General features: G+C 38.4%; 1 protein-coding gene across 1 annotated transcript in view; it reads right to left on the bottom strand.

The window, feature by feature from the left end:
• GALNTL6 (polypeptide N-acetylgalactosaminyltransferase like 6) overlaps window positions 1–21833 on the bottom strand; it is a 1097978-nt gene that overhangs the window by 109545 nt on the left and 966600 nt on the right. The window lies entirely within an intron of this gene.

Consider the following 21833-nt stretch of genomic DNA (forward strand, 5'->3'; position numbering starts at 1 on the left):
AGATGGTCCGTTAGAGTGAAATAACCAACCAGAATTGATTACCTAACTAACATGCCGAAGTGGGAATTTAAACCAGGTCTTTTCACTTTAGTTATATTATTCTTTTTAGTCTTTCTGAAAAATGTTCCTTTTGATCAAATAATAATTTTCAAGTCTTCTACTGCTGCTAGGACACGTTTTGCTATGTGATGACATAATTTATAATCGTAGAACTCTGCACTAAAAATGTTTGCAGTTTAAAGGTAGCTCTTGCTGTTTTGTGTGCTCTCTATGTGCTGGGCTTTTAACCAAGAACTTTATCCAGTTCTCTTGATTAATCCTCACAGCGATCCCGTGAATATTATCCCTATGTACTGTTTGAAGAAAGAGACAGAGAGAGGTTAGGAACAGTGCCCAAGGCTGCAGCTAGTGTGTGGTGGCACTGGGGCTGGACCCAGGTCCTCTGATTTCACAGCCTTTGAGCTGTTTACCACAACACTGTTTCTGTTTCAATGTTTGGGGGGTGAAGAGAGACAACTACATAAACGTGGCTATAAAACGATTAGATAATGCCCTTATGCAGACCAAGCAAATGTATAGAAAACACACATTGTCAACATAGCTTTTGTGACAGTTTTGAAAAATTTTGAAATGAAGGATACTTATAAATAAGAGCACAAAGCATTAAATGTTGAAGATACACATTTTGAAATACATGTAAACATATTAGTCATACCAATTTATAGACCAACTGAGGACTTGCTCTTAATAACATTTTATGAGGCACTTGAGCAACATAAACTTGAATTTGTTTAAGCGTATGATATATTTCAAAGACTTTCCAAGTTAAGATGATACTTGGCCTAATTACTTTAGTTTAAAAATTTTTTTAACGTTTGAACTCTATGTGGATGGCAAGATTACAAGGTAAGAAGAGGGATTTGTTTTTCTACCTAGAAAAGCAAGCAGGATTCAAAAAATAACAAAGAATCTCACGCAAGTTTTTATTTTGTTTGAAATAAAAGTCCTAGAACCAGACATACCTTACTTTATCCCTCTCTCCAGCAGCCTAGTATTTTTCCATTTTCCACATGCTGCATTTCAGAGCAGAATTACAAGTGTAACTGGAGCAAATTAGAACTGTAACATCTATTGAGTGAAGTTCCCCAGTGAAGTTCGCCATTACCCCAGTGTAACCTTTGCTTCTGCAGAGCTTGGGCATAAGGGATCAGAAATTCTCAATCCTATTCAATCCGAACCACAAATAGAACGATCTTAAGTCCTACAGATATATTCTCATGAACTTGTGTGAAACATGAGATTAAAGTGGGTCAAAATTTACACTGTGCAGAATGAACCTCAAAACTAGATTATCATAGAGAATTATTGTAGATATTGAACAAGAGAAAGTCCTATATTCATTTTTTATTGTGAATAATTTGTTGGAAACACAATATCTTGTTTTCTTAGTGAATTTATTAAAAAAACAAACAAACCATGTAGTGTTTTTCAGGTTAATTTTAGACATACTAAAATAAATTCAAGTGAATCTTTATTATCTTCATTGATGTTTTTCCCAAGCCTCGAATAAATTAGTATCTCCTACCTTGATTAGTGTGAATGACAGGTAAGAAACAAACCTTTTATTTATTTATTTACTCATATTTGTCCATGAATATTTTAAGCGGTTTAACTGACGCATAGTTGATACAATGAATTGCACGTATTTTAAGTGCACAGTTTGATGTTTTGACTTATGTATACTCTTGTGCAGTGATCACCACATTCAAGAAGATCAACATATCCGTCGTCCCCAAGTTTCCTCATGGTAATCTCTCCCACCTGACCCTCACCTCATTCCCTTTCTCCGCGCAACCACTGATCTGCTTTCTGTCACTATAGGTTAGTTTTCATTTTTCTAGAATTTTTTATAAATGGAATCATACAGTATATATTCTTTTCTCGGGGGTCTGGCTTCTTTCATTCGGTATAATTTTGGGGGGATTCATCTCTGTCGTAGCATGTATTAAAAGTTCATTCTGTTTTTCATGGCTGAGTAGTATTCCATTTGCATGAATACACCACAGTTTGATTATTGGTTCATATATTGATGGACATTTGGGTTGATTCCAGTTTTGGGCTATTACAAATAAAGCTGCTATGAATTTTGTGTTACTAATCTTTGTGTGGACATATGCTTTCATTTCTCTCCAGAAAATGCCTATGAGTGGAATGACTAGATCATATAGTAGGTATGTTTAACCTTTTAAGAAACTGCCAAACTATTTTCCAAAGTGGGGTTGTACTATTTTATATTCCCACCAGCAGTGAGTGAGTCTCAGCTGCTCCACAACCTCATCAATACTTGATATGAGCAGTGTTTTTTGTTTGTTTGTTTGTTTTTTCGGTAAGGAAAATTCACCCTGAGCTAACATCTGTTACTAATCTTCCTTTTTTTTGCTCAAGGAAGATTAGCCCTGAGCTAACATCTGTGCCGATCTTCCTCTATTTTGTATGTGGGTTGCTGCCACAGCAAGGCTGATGAGTGGAGTAGGTTGCACCTGGGATCTGAACCTGCCAAGCTGGGCTGCTGAAGTGGAGAGCGTGAAACTTTAACCACTCAGCTGTGGGCTGGCCCCATGAGCGATCTTTTGAAGCTTAGTATTACAAGAGGAATATAGTGGTGTATTATTATGGCTTTATTTTACATTTGCATAACAATTAATGAATTTGAGCTTATTTGCATTGTTTCTTTTTTTCCAAATCAGGTTTATCAATTTTATTGATCTGCTCAGGAACTGGTTTTTAGTTTCGTTGATTTTCTCTATTGTTTTTCTGTTTTATATTTCATTAATTTCTCTTTGGTCTTTATTATTGTAATTCTTCTACTTTGTATTAATTTGCTCTTCTTTTTCTAGTTACTTAAGGTAGAGGCTGAGATTATTGATGCGAGACTTTTCTTTTTTTCTAATGATAGATGCTTAGTACTGTAAATCTTCCCTAAGAACTGCTTTAGCAGAATCTGACAACAATGTAATATGTAGTGTTCTCATTTTCATTATGTTTAAAATACTTCCTAATTTCCCTTTTGTTTTCTTCTTTTTTGACCTCTGGTGTTATATAGAAGCATGTGATTTAGTTCCCAAATATTTGGGGATATTTTTGAGATCTTTCCATCATTGATTCTCATTTAATTCCATTGTGGTCAGAGAATATGCTTTGTGTGACTTGAATCCTTTTAAATTTATTGGGACTTTTTAATGGCTGAGAATACAGTCTGCCTTGGTTAATGTTCCACATATATTTGACAAGAATGAGTATTCTGTTACTGTTGAGTGGATGGTCTGTAAATATTTATTGGGTAAACTTGTTTGACAGTGTTGTTCAAGTCTTCTATATTCTTATTGATTTTCTGTCTCATTGTTCTATCAACTATGAGAGAGGGATATTGAAATCTATGACTATAATTCTAAATTTGTTTGTTTCTTCTTGCTATTCTATCAGTGTTTTGCTTTGTGTATTTTGTAGCTCTGTTAATAGGTGCATAAATGTTTAGGATTTTGATTAATTGACTTCATTCTCGTTATGAAATGACTTTTATCATTCCTGATGATATCTTTGCTCTGACATCAATTTTGTCTTGATGCTAATATAGCCACTTCAGTTTTCTTTCTTTTTTTTTGGTGAGGAAGATTGTCCCTGAGCTGACATCCGTTACCAGTCTTCCTCTATTTTATATGTGGGATGCCATCTCAGCATGACTTAATGGGTGCATAGGTCTGCGCCCAGGATCCGAACCCATGAACCCTTGGCCGACAAAGTGGAGCGCATGAACTTAACTGCCATGCCACTGGGCCCACCCACACTTCAATTTTCTTTAGATTAGTATGATCTAAACACTAATATTTATAACTTTTTATATCTTTTTACTTTTAAAACTATTTGTGTCTTTATAGTCAAAGTTTTCTCCTTGGCAGCATATACTTGCATCTCGCTGTTTTACCATCTCTGCCTTTTAACTGAGTCATTTAGATGATTTACTCTTAATATGACTGTTCATGTGGTTAGGCTTAAATCCATCATCTTCTTCTTTGTTTCAATTTGTTCCATTTATTGTTTCCTTTTCCCCCTTTTCCTGTCTTCTTTTTGATTCATTGAATATTTTTCATGATTCCATTTAGTATTCTTTTTTGACTTATGAAAAACTCCTTGCTTTGCTGTTTTAGTTGTTGCTGCAGAGTTTATTTCATACATCTTTATTTTTTATCACAGTTTACCTTCCAGTGATATTATACCGTTGCACATATATTATAAGAACCTTTTGATAGTATGTGCTCATTTCTCTTCCTCCAACTTTTGTACTTTATTGTAATACATTTTACTTTTACATATGTTATAAGCCCCACGTTATGGTATTATTTTTGTTTAAGCAGTCAGTTATTTTTTAAAAAGATTCAAATAATAAAATTTCCTATATATGAAATTATATTATGAACACCATTGCTGTTTTCTTAATTTTTTGGTGTAGATCCAGATTTTCATCCTTCTGCCTAAGGACTTCCTTTAATATTTCTTGTAGTGGGAGTGTGCTGGTGATGGAGCTGTTCATGTTTTGCATATATAAAAATATCTTTTTTGCCTAAATTTTTTAAAGATACTTTTGTTGGCTATGGAATAATAGATTAACAGCTTTTTTCTTTCAGTCTTCTAAAGATGTTGCCCACTCTCTTCTCTCTTGTATTGTTTCCCACGAGAAATGTGTTGTTCTCTTTTCTTTGTTTTTCTGTACACGAATCTTTTTTTCCTCTGGCTGCTTTTAAGATCTTCCCTATGTCATTGGATTTGAGCTATTTTTATTTTTTTGAGGAAGATTAGCCCTGAGCTAACTACTGCCAGTCCTCCTCTTTTTTGCTGAGGAAGCCTGGCCCTGAGCTAACATCCATGCCCATCTTCCTCTACTTTACATGTGGGATGCCTACCACAGGATGGTGTGCCAAGCAGTGCCATGTCCGCACCTGGGATCCAAACCAGCAAACCCTGGGCCACCAAGAAGCGGAACGTGCGAACTTAACCGCTGCACCACCGGGCCGGCCCCTGAGCTATTTTATTAAGGCATGACACATGATTCATAGTTTTCTTGGCACAGTTTCTTGTGTTTTGGATTACTTTAGTTTCTTGGATCTGTATGTATAGTTTTCTCGAAATATGGACAATTTTCATCCATTATTTCTTCCAACATTCTTTCTGTTCTTAACCTTATTTCATATTCTCCAGAGACTCCAATTATCCATTTTGTTGATTTTAAAAAATTCTCTTTTTGTGTTTCATTTTGGATGGTTTCTATTGTTATATCTTCAAGTTCACTAATCTTTTTTATTTTTCGTAATGTCTAATATGCTGATAATCTCATCCAAAGCATTTTTTAATCTCACACACTTCATTTTCACTCTTAGGATTTTTATTTTGGTGTTTTTATATCTTACATGTTTCTACTTAACTTTTTGAATGTATAGAATACTGTTATAATTTCAGTCTTAATGTCCTTAAATGTTAATTCTTAGTCAATTCTTAGTTTCAGTTGATTGAATTACCTGCTCATTATGGGCCATATATTGTTGCTTCTTTGTATGCCCGGTCATTTTTTCACTGGGTTCTAGAACTTTTACATTTTTGGGTGCTGGATGTTTAGATAGTCTTTTAAACATTTTTGAGCTTTGCTCTGGGATGCAGTTACATTACTTGGAAATAGTTTGACTCTTCTTGGTTTTTTCTCTTAAGATTTAGTGGGCAGGACTGAAGCAGTGCATATTGTAGGGTAAATTATTCACCACTCTTAAGGCAAGACCCTTCTCTGTGCTCTACTCAATGTCCTGTAAATCATTAGGTTTTTCAGTCTGGCTGGTGGGAACAAATACTATTTCCAGCTTTGTGTACATTCTGTGGCCTGTTACTTCTAATTCTTTTGAGGGTTTTTCCCCCCCAGTCTTGAGTCATTTCTTCACACACATAATCTTATCAGTACTTAACTGAATATTCAAGGGGTACCCTATGCAGATCTCTGGAGTTCTCTCTGTAGCTCTCTTCTCAAGCTATTCTGCCCTTGAAATTCTAGCTGCCCTCTTCTCCCCAGATCTCAGCTCCATACCAAATTAGGCTGGGCCCCACCTGGGTTCCCCTTCCTTATACCACAGCCTGGAAACTCTCTCAACTTAGTGAGCTTGGGTGATAGTAAGCCTCACCTTTTTTGTTCCCCATCTCCCAGGGATCAATGTTCTTCATTGCCAAATGTCCAGGATCTTGAAAACCACTGATTCATATGTTTTATTTGTTTTTGCAGGTGGGAGGATAAATCTGACCTATATTACTCCATCTTGTTCAGATGGGGAAGCTCACAGATCCATCCATTCATTTTTGTTTAAAAACATTTAAAAATATTTATTAATTTTGACTAGATAATACATTCACATGTTTATAAAAAGTCCTTGCTCCTACTTGTATCCCCTGCCACTCTATTTCTGCCATCATAAGCAACCATTATTATTTCTTTGGTGTCTTCTCAGGGGTATTTTATGCTCATATAGGCAAAGATAAATAAATCTTCTTTTTATTCCTTTTCTATACAAATGATTGTATGCTACACACAGTGTTCCTTACCTAATTTTAAAAATTTACCTATTTTTAAAAACTACCTAATATATTTAACCATCCTACCATATTAAAAAGAGCTTCTTTGTTTTATTTTAACATCTGCTCATTAGTCCATTGTGCATATACATGTGTATATTTTTGGTGAACATTTATATTATTTTCAATACTTTGCTATTTCAAAATTTCTACAGTGAATAACATTACAAATACATCATTTGCATGTGTGTGAGTGTATTTTTAAGATAAATTCTTGTAATTCGACATGCTGGTTTGTTACAAAGAGTAGAAGTGTGAAAATTGACTTATTTCTCCCCTTATGGAAGTTAAAGGTTCATTTGTAAATTGTGTCCTAACCTGAAGCTTCAGTTCATGTTTCATTCCAATCCACGCCCAATGATTTACGGCCTGATAAAGTAAGAGGAGAATTAGAAAAAAGTAGCAATCCTACCAAGAAATTACAGATCTATCATAAAGTGTTAGTATACTTCAGTCTACAGGCAAAAATTGCCAAGGACATGTCATTATTATGACAATATTTATAGAAGAATTGTTGAAAAGTTTCACAGGGTAAATGATTTTAAAAAACCCAAAACCAATGGAAAGAAAGAGGAATAAAGGATGGGTTTGAGGCTAAGGAGGATGGTGTACAAAGATGGCGTCGGGAAGGACAATAGTAACAAGAAGGCCAGGAAGAAGGCCAGTCCTGCTGAAGCCAGAGCATAAGGGGAGGATGCATGCAAAGTGCCCAGTGTAGCGCCTCACAGAGAGGGTGCTAAACCTTCCTATGGCACATGAAATAGGCACTGTCAATGCAACACAATTATTGATAAATTAATCAGTATTTGTTGTTTCACTTTGATTGCCACCCCCCTTCTCATTTCAAGCCCAAAGCATATCAGGACATCAGCCTCAGTGATTTTTGTGGCTTGCGAAGAAGAAGCTGCTAAAATGGAAGATAAACAGAAGAAGCTAAAATAGAAGCTGCGCCTTCTACTTTTAAGGGAGCCTAAGCAATCTGAAGAGATCGTGCAAGGTGTGCCAGAGAGGGAAGGGAGAGAGGGAGAAGCAGTCAAGTTCTGAGGTGACGGAGGCCCCCACCCTGCACTGTGGAAGTACCCTTGGGAGATGGCAAGACCTCCTGTGGGGAGCATGTAGGGAGGATATATCCCATGCACGGGGACTCTTAGCTTTGACAAACTATTTTGTGTGTAATTGGCAGAACTGCTAGATTTGAAAACAAATGGCTTAGGCATTAGGGGTCTTGGTGGCAACCATTGTGAACTGGTGACTATGATCAGAAGGACAACTTTGATAATTTGGCCTAATTAGATTCTAGAGCCATTGCCCTCCCTGAGAAGGGGGAACTTCCCTAATAAGAGAGACTAAACTTCCTATTACTTTTGTGAAAGGAACTCAGAGTTGGATGTAAGTGGCACTCAAGAAAATTTAATATTGTGCTATATCACGCACATCTGAGTTTGTGGATTGAACTTCATACCCGGCTGCACAAATACGAGTTGACTATTGTGCAATGTTGCACTGAAGTCAAGAGAAGAAGGATGGCTGTATCCTCATGTATTAAAGGTAAAAGATTTTAATATCGCATCATTTTCTCCTCAGAGGAAATGAAGAAGAGCAGTTTATTATTTTCAGCACATTTTTCTGATCTCTGTTTTCCATTGTAAATATAATACTAATTGCTAGCAACTCTCCCCACTGGTCCCATTTCCCACAATCTCTCATTTGTTTATCTTCATATTCCTTGATTTCTTATAAAATATTCTTACTGGTTTTTATTCCCCCTGGGAACGTTAACACCACATAGATGAGTTTTAATGTGGCCCTGTGTCCATATAACGTTTAACATATTAATGTACTTGAGGAGCATTGCTCATAACATGACAAAACAGCTTTTAAGTTTCCCTATTAAAAAACTCCTATCATCCTCGGGATGCCTTTTAAAATTAATATAACCATGAAGCTACATGTTCCTATTGAGGATTCTTTATTCTTCAGGCCATAGAAGTGTGACATGTTTGAAAACTTAATGGAAATCAATTTTCTATTTTATAGTAAGGCTATTGAACCAGGTAGTAAATATGCTTTCCTTTTTACTAATGGTATACTAGTTTACTTTTCTACATCAAATTTTATGTTCCAAACTTTGCTGGCTTTGAATTCATGAGGCTATATTGCAAAAGTGCACTAGAACTATTCTTTATTTGGTTCCCTTCCTGTTCTCATTTGCAAAAGCATTTTTTAAAGTGTGTAGTTGGTTGTCCTCACTAAACCGAGATGTAGTTCTCAATTCTTGTAGGCTCACCTATGGTTTCCACAACATTCTAAGGAGTTGCTGATCTTAATATTCTCTGTTTCACATTTTAATCCTTTCCCCTATATGTGAAAAAATGGTGGAGTTTTAATAAGAAAACTTTCTTCAGGATATTTTTGCCTACTTTTTGCATTTTCAGACAGGAAGTGTTATTTCAAATTTTAACGCATCTTGTGTGTGCTTTGCGGATCAGAATAATAAAAAAAATCATACTAAAGGATGAATATACATAAAAATTTATTTTTAAAATTTACCGATAATTAAGACTTATGTCCAGAAATCTAAAGAAAACCTTCAATTTAGCCTCTTAGAAAATAAATTGGCTGTCAATTTCCATTCATTTTAGTGACTACATTGAGAATTTTGGACATGAGATTGCAATGTGAATTTGATCAGAAATGAAATGGCACAGTTTCCCTCAGGACTTAATTATACCAAGTCAGTCAACATAGAGATGAACCACATAATTTTCAGCTATGGAACTAGAAATTTTTAGTTGGCCTGTGACTTAGAACAATTATAGCCAAAATAGAATTGTTTTCAACTAGAATTCAGTTGTTCGGTAAAATGATATTGTAGATTAAAACATAGCATTTTTGCTAACAATTTTGTTCTTCTAAATCATTATTTAATTAGAATTTTGAAAAGAGTGGATAAATTACTGATAAATTCATTTGTATCATTTATTTTTTAAAAATTGATTTTTTGATATAATTTTCTTACCTTTTATTGTGTAATGAAGATGTAGGGATGAGGGATGATTGTTACTTTTCTGTTATGCAAGGAGGTGGTCACTCTAGGGGCAAAGAATGAAGTAGATGCTGGACTGGGAGAAAGAGGACCTCTTTGGAAGGCCAGGATGCGGAAGTGGAGGGAAAATTGGATTCCAATCATAGAATGCTATGCTTTCTCTTGACTCATCCAACTTGGGACTATGGATGTATAATGGGAGAAATGACTCTGATAATGTGTAAACGGAAAGGATTGGGTAAGTAAAGAGGTTCAACACTCAGTGCCCAGGCCTAGAGCCAGCAGAACTGAGTAAGCTGAGGCTTCCTCTCTCTGCTCTCTGCTATCTGAGGAAGTCCTACTGGACAAGTGACTGGGATCTATGCCTCAGCATCATTGTTCTTCTTAATTCTTCCACTAGGCTGCACTGGCCCTATGGAATAGTGGTTAAATTTGGCATGCTCCACTTTGGCAGCCTGGGTTCACCAGTTTGGATCCCAGGTGCAGATCTACACCACTCGTCAGCCATGCTGAGGCGGCAACCCACATACAAAACAGAGGAAGACTGGCATGGATGTTAGCTCTGGGCTAATCTTCCTCAAGCAGAAAAAAAAAAGGGAAGATTGGCATAGATGTTAGTTCAGGATGAATCTTCCTCAGCAAAAGATTGACTAACTTGGCCAAGTGACTTGATTTAGCTAACATCAGCAAATGTGGTGCAAGCAGAAGCCTTGTCCACTGGAGCTTGCACTCTCTCCTACTTCTTCTAGAAGCCTGCTCCTATGTGACGAAGCCTGGGCTAACCTTTTGGAGACACATGGCCCAGCTGACAAACAGCACCAACTACTAGATGTGTAGGTAAGACTATCTTAGACCATCCAGCTCCAGGTGAGCCACCAGATGATGTCCACGTAAGTGACCCCAGGCACAGGGTGACCAACTGTCTTGTTTTGCTTGAGACTGATGGATTTCCTGGGATGCTGGACTTTCAGTGCTAAACCTGGGAAAGTCCCAAGGAAACCAAGAGGAGTTGTTCATCCTACTTAGGTGAGACCAGCAGAAGAACCATTCAGCGGAGCTTAGTCTAAATTTCTGACTTTCAGAATTGTGAGCCAACGAAAACAGTTGCTGTTTTAAAACAATGAATTCTGGGATGGTTTGTTAGGCACCCATAGATGGCTGACAACAGATATGATTTTGATTTCCAAGCCCTTAAATAGGACTTTTTAGCAATTCCACGATGCTACTGGTAAATGATAACAATCTTTGGTAGAGACAGGATTCTGGTTAGTTTCCTAATTTCTAAGGTCTAACCTAGGCTTGCTTTTTTAGGCTTGTGTTTTGAAGTTATCTCCACTAGCACCCTAGGGTATATTGCAATGCATAACTGGATTTCAGAGCTGCTTATAATGAAAGTGAAAGCATTTCCTTAAAAAAAAAAAAGCTTTTGATTTTTTAGATTTACAAATGCAAATATTAATGTTTGGAAAAGGGTTATAGGAGAGGAATAAGGACCAACTAGTTATCTGAAAGCAGGTGGCAGAATTATGACTTTTCAGCTTTTTGGATAAAATCAGGAGAAAAACAAAATTATAAATCATAGTGTAAATTTTGTACGATTTTGTGCCATGATTTGTAATTTTGGTTTTATCAGAAACATAAACATATATAATACTATGTAATGGTTTAGAAGGTTTTATAAAATTGAATATGCTTTTTGCTGTTTACTTCATCTTTAGAATGGTAGACTTTCCTGTGAAAGGATATAAAGAGTTGATGGAAGAAGAAATCGTGTATGTCAGTAAAAATTACATAGGGCAATAAACGAGACTACAGCCATAGAAATCGTGTGATGGCCTTGGTTTGATGTTCCAATTAAGTTGGTGGTTCTGAAGTTGCTCAAAATACCCTTGCCTCCATATCTTCAGTGGTTCACACTGATCTAACGTTCAATGAAATAAAAACCTCTGGCTGTCAAAAGGCAACATACAACTGTCTTATTGGGCATAGGAGGAGAATGAATAAAATATGCTAAATATTCTTTCAGTCTTCATCTTCAGTTATGTGACCAAGATGCTGTGTCCCTCAGCTACTCTTTTGTGGCCTCAAACAGTGCATGTGTGTGCTTATGTATGTGCAAGTAGAAAACCCACCAAGAGTGGGCACCAGAGGGATTGATTGGTTCCAAAATGCCTTTCCTCACTCCCACAGTGAGTGGATGGATGGATTCATCCGTGTGGATAGAGCTGATATTTCCTGGTTGTCCTGCTCTTTAAATAGGTACCTGCTAAACAGTATACTGGGGCAACCCACACCCCACTCCTCAAAATGCAGAATATGCCTGGTCTCCTCCAGTGAAATCTCTTCAAAGGTGTCTGGGGACATATAAAGTGTGAATGGATTCTTATTTTCTTAAGTCACTTGTCCATTTCTCTTTTCGAGCAATGTGAGGGATTGGAGCCTTGGCTCAAAGTAGTTTTGGATTATTTCTTATATTCTAAAATTATTCCCCCAGTATAATTACCCTGCAATTCTTATTGGATTCATTCATTTCTAATTTCTAAATGGCCACAGGTTTTAATCATGGCTGCATATTATACATCAGGATAATGACCATAGTGATAGTTTCAATTACTAGTCCTCTCCTTATGCGATCTGAACAGTGCAAACTCTCACTGCCTGAAGGGGCAAATGAAGTCACATTAACACTAATGATCAGATTCTATGGTCTTTCGAAAAGTCTTTGGGTCTATCTGCCTGACAGAAGGGCTTCAGTCTCCTGCCCACTAGATTTCTCCTGTTCTCTGGGAGTCCCTAAGGATGTCAACTATGTATTTAGGAGCAAGTCTGCTTGTGCTTTTCTACTCCAACCCACTAAGTCACTTTGCCATTGTGCTTGTCGCCAGCCCCCTTGTAAGAAAGCTGCTCTACCGGCCATGGTCATGCTCTGCTGGTGGTTCTCTTCAGTGAACCTGGAGGGGAAGTTGCCTGGGACCTAGGCTGCATGCCATGTATACAATCCTGCGCTTGAGCTCCAAAACCGCACTGCTCCTGCGCAGAATTTCACAGTCTTTCGCCAACACAACCCTTCTTGCTTCTGAAATGAACCTTGCTCTCCATAGGGGCCACCAACCAGTCTCTCAGACCAGAGAGGGGGCAGATGCCAACACATCACCTTGAGATTTTCTTTGTTGCTTTTTTGTTTCTTTCTCAGTTTCCCAAACTCTTCTGCTCTGGTCTGAATATTTGTGTCCCCCACAAAATTCATATGTTGAAACCTAACCCCCAAGGTGATGGTATTAAGAGCAGGTGTTTTGGGAGATGATTAAGTCATGAGGGCAGAGCCCTCATGATTGGGATTAGTGCCCTTATAAAAGAGGCTCCATAGAGCTCCCTTGCCTCTTCCACCATGTAAAGATAAAATGAGAACTCTGGAACCCAGAAGAGGGCCCCTCCTGACCATGCTAGCACTGTGATCTCAGACTTTTGAGAAATAGATTTCTGTTGTTTAAAAGCCACGCAGTCTAGTACTTTGTTATAGCCACCCAAATGGACTAAGATATCTTCCATCTTCCCTCCTTCTTTAGCTTAAAAAAAAATCTGCCAGCCCCACATCTATTGTATTGCCAGTTCACCAGAACAGTCAATCTCTGAATCCCAGTTTGGGCTCAGCAAAAGCACGTTGCTTCTCTTACATAAAACACAGATCAGATTCCAAAACCTTATCAGGATGGAGATAATAACCAAAGCCTTCTTGTTTTCCCCCTTATTTGTCTTCCAACATGAACTTCATCCCTTCCTAAGATCCGTGTTTTGACATGAGTGTACTTTCAGGTGCTTACACAATGTTGATGAGTGCTCATCACTTGAGTTCCTCATTTCATCTCTGTTCTAGTCTATCAGGTTCCAAACTCCTTTACACTCCACTGGGCACCCCCGGAACGACCCTCCCTCATGGCTCTCCCCTTCCCATCCAGGCTCTTATCACTCCTGTCAACACTGACATCGAAAGGAACACAGTAATAATGTGAAATGGCAGAGGAAACCGCTTAGTTCATCAGTAATGGAGACTGTTCAGAGCTAAAAATCCCAAGCGCAGAGTGGGGAGCCTTTCTTCTTGGATACAAATATAACTTTTCATTCAAGGGATAAATGCTAGTTATTAGAATCCAAGCATGGATGAAACTGCAGGAAAGCTTGTTTTCTGCTTCATTTATTTAATAAACATTTGACAGTTTCTTCTTATGAAAACATTACCCCTTCATCTTAGTAAGGAACGCCAAATATGCTTTTTCTGTTCGGCACTGATTGCAACTCAAAGGCAATTTTTGTCTCATTTCCTAACGTTTTATATCAAGCTAGAATTGACTGTAAATGGCATAGATTTTTTAACACCTCTTATCAAATCTTTACCTTTAGTAAATTCACACTCTTTTATCTACATCCTGCTTAATGACAAACAAAGCAAAACAGAGCAAAAGAAAACAGGGACTGAGGAAAAAAGGTGTTACGTAAAAAGGCTGTAACTATAATTTGTAAAAAATCTGTATAAAGACATTGTATTACTTGCCTCTCTAGGTCAAGTGTAGCTACAAAGAAGTTTCATCTAACTATATATGGCAGGAGAGAAAGAATACCCTTTGTTGCACTCTCTGTTTACGTCTCTGTCTCCCTCACATTCCATGGCAGTTTCCAAACATGTTCACAAATTCTCAGGCCCTCTTTCCACTGAGAAGTGGAGTCTATGTCCTTGTCCTTGAATCCAGATGGGATTATGACTGCTCTGACCCCTGGAGCATGGCAGAATTGATCCCTTGTGACTTCCAAGGTGGTTTATGAGAGACCTCATGGCTTCTATCCTGTTTGTTGGAATATTTGATCTTGAAACTCTGAGCTATCCCAGGAAAATTCAGCTAATGCTGCAGCCACTAGGCTAGGAGGAAGCCCAGGCCACCTAGAGAACCCACATGGAGGCACTTTGATCCTTTTCCTGCTTAAGCAAGTTTGAAATGTCCTTTGGTGTTGATCATCTCTTTCTTAATTTGTCACATTTTTTTAGAATAGATCTTTAAAAAATTTATGCTCATTTCCCAAATGAATAAATAATTTTCAAAATAACAAAAAAGAAGATAATCTTTAGCACCGAATCTATGCCACATTATCTATTGCCGTGTAATAACCCGCCTTGAAACTTAGTGATGTAACGCATGCAATATTTGAGCCATACTTACCCTATGAAATTATTTGTTGTTTATCTGAAATTTGAATTTAATCAAGCATTCTGTATTTTATCTGGCCATGCTAGGATACAGAAAGACTCTTTGTTATAGTGTTCCTATGTCAATACCAGGAAAGGAATTGTCTTTGCTTGGACCAAACATATACCCTTTGCGTAGACTGAGATGGGATATAACCCACCCCTGCGGCCAGGGCATCAGGGTTTATACCAGAAGAAGAGGGTATGGAAAAGCTTTCTGAGTTGCCACAACTACCACACACTTGCTTGTGTTTTGCGTTGATCATTGGAAGAACAGAGACACTTAGAACTGTGAGCTCAGGTAGCTATTGGACTTATTGACTAAATCCTTCACAATTCTAGAGGATGAAGATGATTATCTATTTTGGCTTTTGTAGCATCAATTTTATAGGACGTTGTTTTAGTTCAGGATGCTAGAACAAAGTACTATAGACTGGATGGCTTACAAACAACAGAACACTATTGTGGCAGGTACTAGAGGCAGGAAAGTCAGAGATCAGGGTGCTAGCATGGTCGGCTTCCACTGAGGGCCCTCCTCCTGGTTGCAGGTTGCCTACCTCTGGTATCCTTGGATGGCAGAAAGAGGGCTGGAGAACTCTCCAGGGACATTTTCATAAGAACACTAACCCCATTCATGAGGGCTCCACTCTCATGACCTAATTACCTCCCGAAGGCCCCACCTCCTAATACCATCACACTAGGCGTTAGGAAACCAACGTATGAATTTTGGGGGGTAAGGGATGGGGCAACAATTTTTCAGTCTATATAACAGATATTGATTTGCCAGGGACCTTTGTCATCAGCTACCTAACAGATGACTGAGGACTAAGCTGAAATAGTCTACTCCTTTGCAGTTCAATGCAACAAACAGTTATTGAGACCCTAAGTTCAAGGTATTGAATATGGGATGCAAAAATGAGTAGTAGCCTTTCTTTCCCTGTGGTGCTCAGGGTCAGTGGGAAAGAAAGACACAGAAGCAACACAATGTGTGTGAGAAATGACTGAAGTGTGAACAGCACTGTATGGCATTGTCAGAGGGCTGTGTACCTTTACTTGGATGTGACAGTGGGATGAGCAGGGGTTAGGGTTAGCCAGGAGAGGAAGAAGTGAGTTTCAAGTAGAAGAAATAGAAGAGACAAAAGCACATGGAGAGGAATAGCATGATGTGTTCCCAGTGGAGTTTGGAGAGTGTGGTGTATGAGATGTATGTTGGTGAGTATAAATACAAGCATGTGGTTAGACCTGGGCAAGCAATTGCAAGGTGAAGTGTTATGGAGGTGAGGCTAGAGAAGTTGGCAGAGATCGGAGTTTGGAGAGTCTTGTGAACCACATTATGGAGCGTGAATTTGATTTGGAGCTTCCAGTTCTTTTTCTTTGCTGGGTCATGGAAACCAATGAAAGCTACAGTCTTTCTCTAAATAGATGCACATCCACCCAAAATTCTGTATAAAGATTCAAGAGAATTATAGATGCTCCCGGAAGGCCAAACTGAGAAGGTTTATGGATCCCAGGTTAATAATCTTAGACAGTAAGTGACTGGGTACCACCAAAGAATTTTAACCAGGGGAATAATGCATTCAGATTTCATTCAGATTTTTTTTGATAGGTTACCCCGATGGCAGTGTGCAGGGTGGATTTGAGGGTGACAACACTGAAGTGAAGAGCCCAGTTAGGTGGCAACAGCTGTCCAGGTGAGACATGATGAAGCGATTGTGCTAATGCTATGGAAACAGTGATGGATGGGATAAATATTTCAGAGGTAAAATTGGCAGAACTTAGTGACTGAATGATGTAGGGAAGTATGGAGTGGGTTAGATAAGCAACCAGTTATCAAATAAAAGATGAAGTACAAGTTTAACAGAAACAAAAAAGATCAAGCTAAAATTACAGTTTTGGATCAAAAACTAAGATCTGACTACAAAGAAGTGAGGCACTTTTTCTGAACTCCTAAACTCTAAATGCAACCTGGGAAGATGAGTTCTAAAAGTGTTTCTTTAGTTACTTACTCTTTGGAATAATCTCCTGAGGCTAAAAATGTGCTGCTCTTTTTTGAAGGATGGATTCTTATTTAGATGGATATTTCTGCATTTTTCTGACTTTAAGATGTCACTACATTGTAGTCAATCCTTGCATTATAAGGGAGAAGATATTTATATTGAGGTTCAAGCACCTATTTAGAAATCACCCTTAAAATGGATAATGCTTAAAGTAACTGAGTTGAACAGAAGGCAATTTGAATAAATTCTTACTAATTTGTACTCATTGAGGGGAAGGTCAGTCCAAATTCATTAAAAATCAGAAGTACAGGATATTGTTTTCATTCATATTCTTATCCTAAAAATAATCTGGAGAAAAAAATTATTTGTTTTTTCCACTGTCACATAATTGCTTCCTATTTCTGCTCTGCAAATTAGCATAGAGGATACAGGCAATACTCTACTTAACTTCTTATGACCACTATTGACAAAAATCAGTGTTGCTATGGGAGAAACGAATCCCAGAATATCTCTGTATCCTTATGTTTAGAAAATACTGAACTTCATCAGCTGCTCCTAACTGGCCTTTGAGAAACAATTGTATCACTTACTTTAAGAGGAAATTTTGAGCAACACTTCTCAAGTGTAACATACACAATATAATAGACAAATGCAAAGGCGTGCACACAACTTGAGAGACAACCAGAGTCAGAGACAATAGATACTACTGTTCCCTCTTTTGGGCTAGAGACTATGAATATGAAGGCCAGAATGTACATTTGTAAAGCCTGTGACATGTCCCTCACTGTAAAATGTGGACAAAGAATGAAGGAAGGTGCATCGGTGTAGCCATGTCTGGAGAGCCTCCGTGCGGGGTCCATTTCCTGCTTGGGGAGACTGACACATAGGATGACAATTTCCAGAAGGATGCATAAACCTCTTCCGGTCAGGGCACGTCCATCATTTACAGGGATGTTTCTTGAACCAGGTAAGTACACGTTCAGCTTACTGAGAGGCCAGTTTGAACATTCAGGAACCTGAGGGATATCTGATAAAGGCCATCAACTCCAGAGTTGATGGGAGTCAGAGGGCTGCATGGAGGAGACATTTTAGAAGGCCTGGCTGTGGTTGTGGCCTAGCACAAGAAGGAATGAAGATATGTTGGGTGAAACTATGTGAAGAGAGGCAAAGGTGCTCCCCTCCCCACCTTTTTTTGTTTTTTGATATTTGTTGCTGTAGCCTCCTTAACTCTGCGAGGCAGCAAGTGAAACGCTCTGGGCCTGAACAAAAAATGTTTGAAAATCCTTTGTGAGAATACTCAAATTTAATGCTCATGTGGAAACGTACCTCCAATTGTCTTTGTGTCTTTTGCAATTTGGTTTTGATGGGCCCAGATAATACCATACATGTTTACATGGAATTCATTCCATGATCTTTTCTAAGTGTTTTCTTGTTTTCATCTTGGTCACATTTCTCTAATAACGCTGAGGTGAATTTATCATGTACCTATAACGAGGGTAAAGATTTATCATCAGTAAACCAGATATTTTTGTCATAGACTTGATCTGAGCTGTTTAATTATCTCCAAAACCAGAGCAGGACCTGGTTTTGCTCTATAGTTCACACCATCCTGTGACCTGTTCTGTTGCATCTAAAGTTTTTGAGGAACAAACTTTTCATTTTGTATCAAAAAACTGCCTATAAAACTATTCCTCATAAAAAGGACCAAAGACTGAATGCACACAGGCCCAGGGCCAAAGGGAAGGGATATTACCTGAAATAGTCTGGTGCTGCAAAATGTAGAAGAAATGGGTTCTTTAACCTGATATAATAAAAAGTACTACAAAGTTTTAAATCCTTCTGCAGCAAAAAATGTACAATTATGGAAGTTATGGGACAATACAGAAATTGGTTCAAATAGTAAGGACTCTCTTTGATTGCTAGGGTTTTTATGCTCCTTACATTTACCTGTGGTTCCCAGGGGAGAGGGATAAAGGGACATTGGGATTTCTGTCTTTTTAGACATCTGAGGATGATGACAGGAAAGATCACCTGGACCTGCATACTTCAGAGCAAATTCCAGAAAGTGTGGACTGAGGGCGGAAAAAAAAGAGAATTAGGAAATGGAAGAAAATGATATAAATAATCCACTCTGTTTCATGAGTGGCCCATCTGTTTATCCTTGTCTGTTTGGATGAGTCTTTCCAGAGCCTAAGAGGGATGACTAATGCACTGTGGATGTATTGATCATGTACGGGTAGATTGCTCCACCACTAGAGTAAAGAGGAGAATCAGCTTCCTGGAGCCATATAGAATGAGATGGAGGAGGGAGTCGTTTATAGAGAGAAATCAGAGTGTGGTTGCCAGAAGATGGTAAATGGATATTGGCTGGCGCATGAGCAGACACACATATTACAGGGTCTTTGTTCACATATAATTGCAACTTGGACAACATTGGAAACAAGTTCATACTTTGCTGAAACTGAGTGGTAAGGACTGAGCATAGAGTAATGGTTAAGAGCAAGGACTTGGGAGCCAAACTGTAGCCATTCAAGTCCTTTCTCTGCAACTTACCTTGGCAAGTTACTCATCTCTCTGACTCAATTTCCTCACTGTAAAATGGAACTGATAGTAACAGATAACATCTACACTGTGAGAATGAGTGTTGGTTCATGTAAAGCACCAGAATTATGCTTGTTGCACAATAAGCTCTCAGTGAACATTGGCTATTGCTACAGGCTGTTTATGGTTTGGGGGGATATGGGGAGAGGTCCAATATTCACAGAGCTCAGAGAACTGGTTCTTGTGAAATTGCTTGTTTTTGTTTCTACTTATCTTCAAAAGCTGGATTTGGAGAATTCTGTAACATTGTATTTCTTTTTGAGGGGAATGCTTTTTATGGGCAATTTTAAGGTAGGAACCATCACCAGATTTATCAAATGAGTCATAGCTGGTCTGTACTTAATGCTCACAACAGCCTGATTTAGACTGGCAGCACTTCCTTCCTCCCACGCAACCTGGGGTCCTGCCTCACTCCTGAGCAATGTTCAATGATTGGCTTAAGCCAGTGTGGGTTTGTCCTAAGCTTTAGCAATTTGTTTCAGTTCTTTTTATTTCTCACTGAAATGCTCATATTCTTCTTTATGTTTCGGCATGAATTCATAAATTGAGTCAAGATGATTAAAAGCATTTTACCTGCTTACCATAGCAGGTGCCTATTCCATTACAGTATAGTACTTTAGATCAATGTGACTGCACTTAGCATGTTCTCTGTGATGAGATGAAAGCCTAGTCTTACATCATTTCAAAAAGTCCAACTCCTATTAGGAGATCTGATTCTATTCTATTCTACACCGCTCCACTGCATTCCATTTCACTCACTGAGGAAACACTGAATTCACAGCGCACTGCAAGGCGTGGCGGAAATTAAAAGACAGTCAAGGCAGAGTCTCTCCTCCAGAGGAGTTTATAATGTAGTTTCATATTTGGAATTTGGGCAGCAAATAGTCAAAATTTTGAAAAGTACATAAAGTAGATATTTCCAAGTTAGCACATAATTTGCCTTTAAAATTGTAATGAAACAGGACATGTGATTTCAGTCCTAGAAGCTGCTGGTGCCCCACAGGATACCCTTTTTCTGCTGGAACACCCATTTCTCAGCCCCAGCAAGTGTCCTGGGAATAGTTCACAGCTACTTCTCCTTGGCAAAATTGTCTTTGGCTGAAGAGAGGTTATACCCCCTTCCCTGTGTACTCTCAGGAGTGGCCACTGATGGGCTGACATAGGGGTGAAAAAGCCCAGCCCCCTTTTCTCACAGAGGGTCAGCTCTGTGTGTGATTTCTCTCCAGACTTCCATGGATCAGGTTGCACCCCTCCTGGCCTTTTCTCCTTTCTATCGGTTAACCCTGCTGCCTTGTAGGCCTTTCCTGAAGCAACTCCTGCAAGAAATGAAATGCACCCAAATCCTTGTCTCAAGCTCTGCTTCCAGTAAACTCCACCTAAGGTAGCTTCTTTACTGTTTATTATTTATTTTAGGGATTTACAATAGGAGGCATTGATTTATAGTCACCATTTAAAATTTTTCTTCTTAACGATTTTGTATTTTAAACTTGCTTGTGACCAGAGATTATTTGCACTAGAATTCTTTTCTCCCCTTGACTGAAAACAATTTTCTTATCCATGTCTTCTGATTTTTAAAGACAACCCTCTGCCCTCCAGCAAAGAATACCATCAAGTACACCAAAGAAACCAATGAGCTCCATTTGGAATCAGGTCTGGTATTTAATGTCTGCACAGGAAGTGGAAGGCACAAAGCATACCTACAAATTAACAGGTTGTCATGTAGCATGTCAACTGCACAGGTGATGGTGTTCATGAGATAATGGCCAGAACGAATTTTAGAAGGGAGGGTTGTGTTTTTCAGCTCACTTGCTCAGGGCCCTCAGGTCCCAGGATAAAAAAAAGAGTATTCAGTGTTTTAGATTTGTGTCATGCTCCATAGAAGGCTGAGCCTTCTTCTATACGTGATTTCACCCGATACTTTGATCAGCGATGAAGTACAAAATGTTGTTCTCAGGTTGGAAAAGGATCCCATGAATGCCCAGCACCAGGTGCTTCAGCTAGAAATTTGGGAGATGGGCCCTAATTCAGACTGCCTAGTTCCCAGCTTGGTGCTCCTCTTATATTCCATCAGTGAAACAGTCAGATGAAATCACATTTCTATTTGCCCTAGTAATTCTTAGAATTTGAAGAGCTACCAAGGGCCCAGTGATGCATGGTTCTGAAGTGTCTGCATCTTAAAAGCAAGTTTTCCTGCTATAAAAAGGCAGATGATTAACATCTGACTGCCTAGATTCTCTCTTCTTAGGGGATATTTATACGACATAGTCATATAGTTTTTAATCTCCCTAAA

This window comes from Equus caballus, chromosome 2, assembly GCF_041296265.1.
Source record: "Equus caballus isolate H_3958 breed thoroughbred chromosome 2, TB-T2T, whole genome shotgun sequence".
Classification (NCBI taxonomy): domain Eukaryota; kingdom Metazoa; phylum Chordata; class Mammalia; order Perissodactyla; family Equidae; genus Equus; species Equus caballus.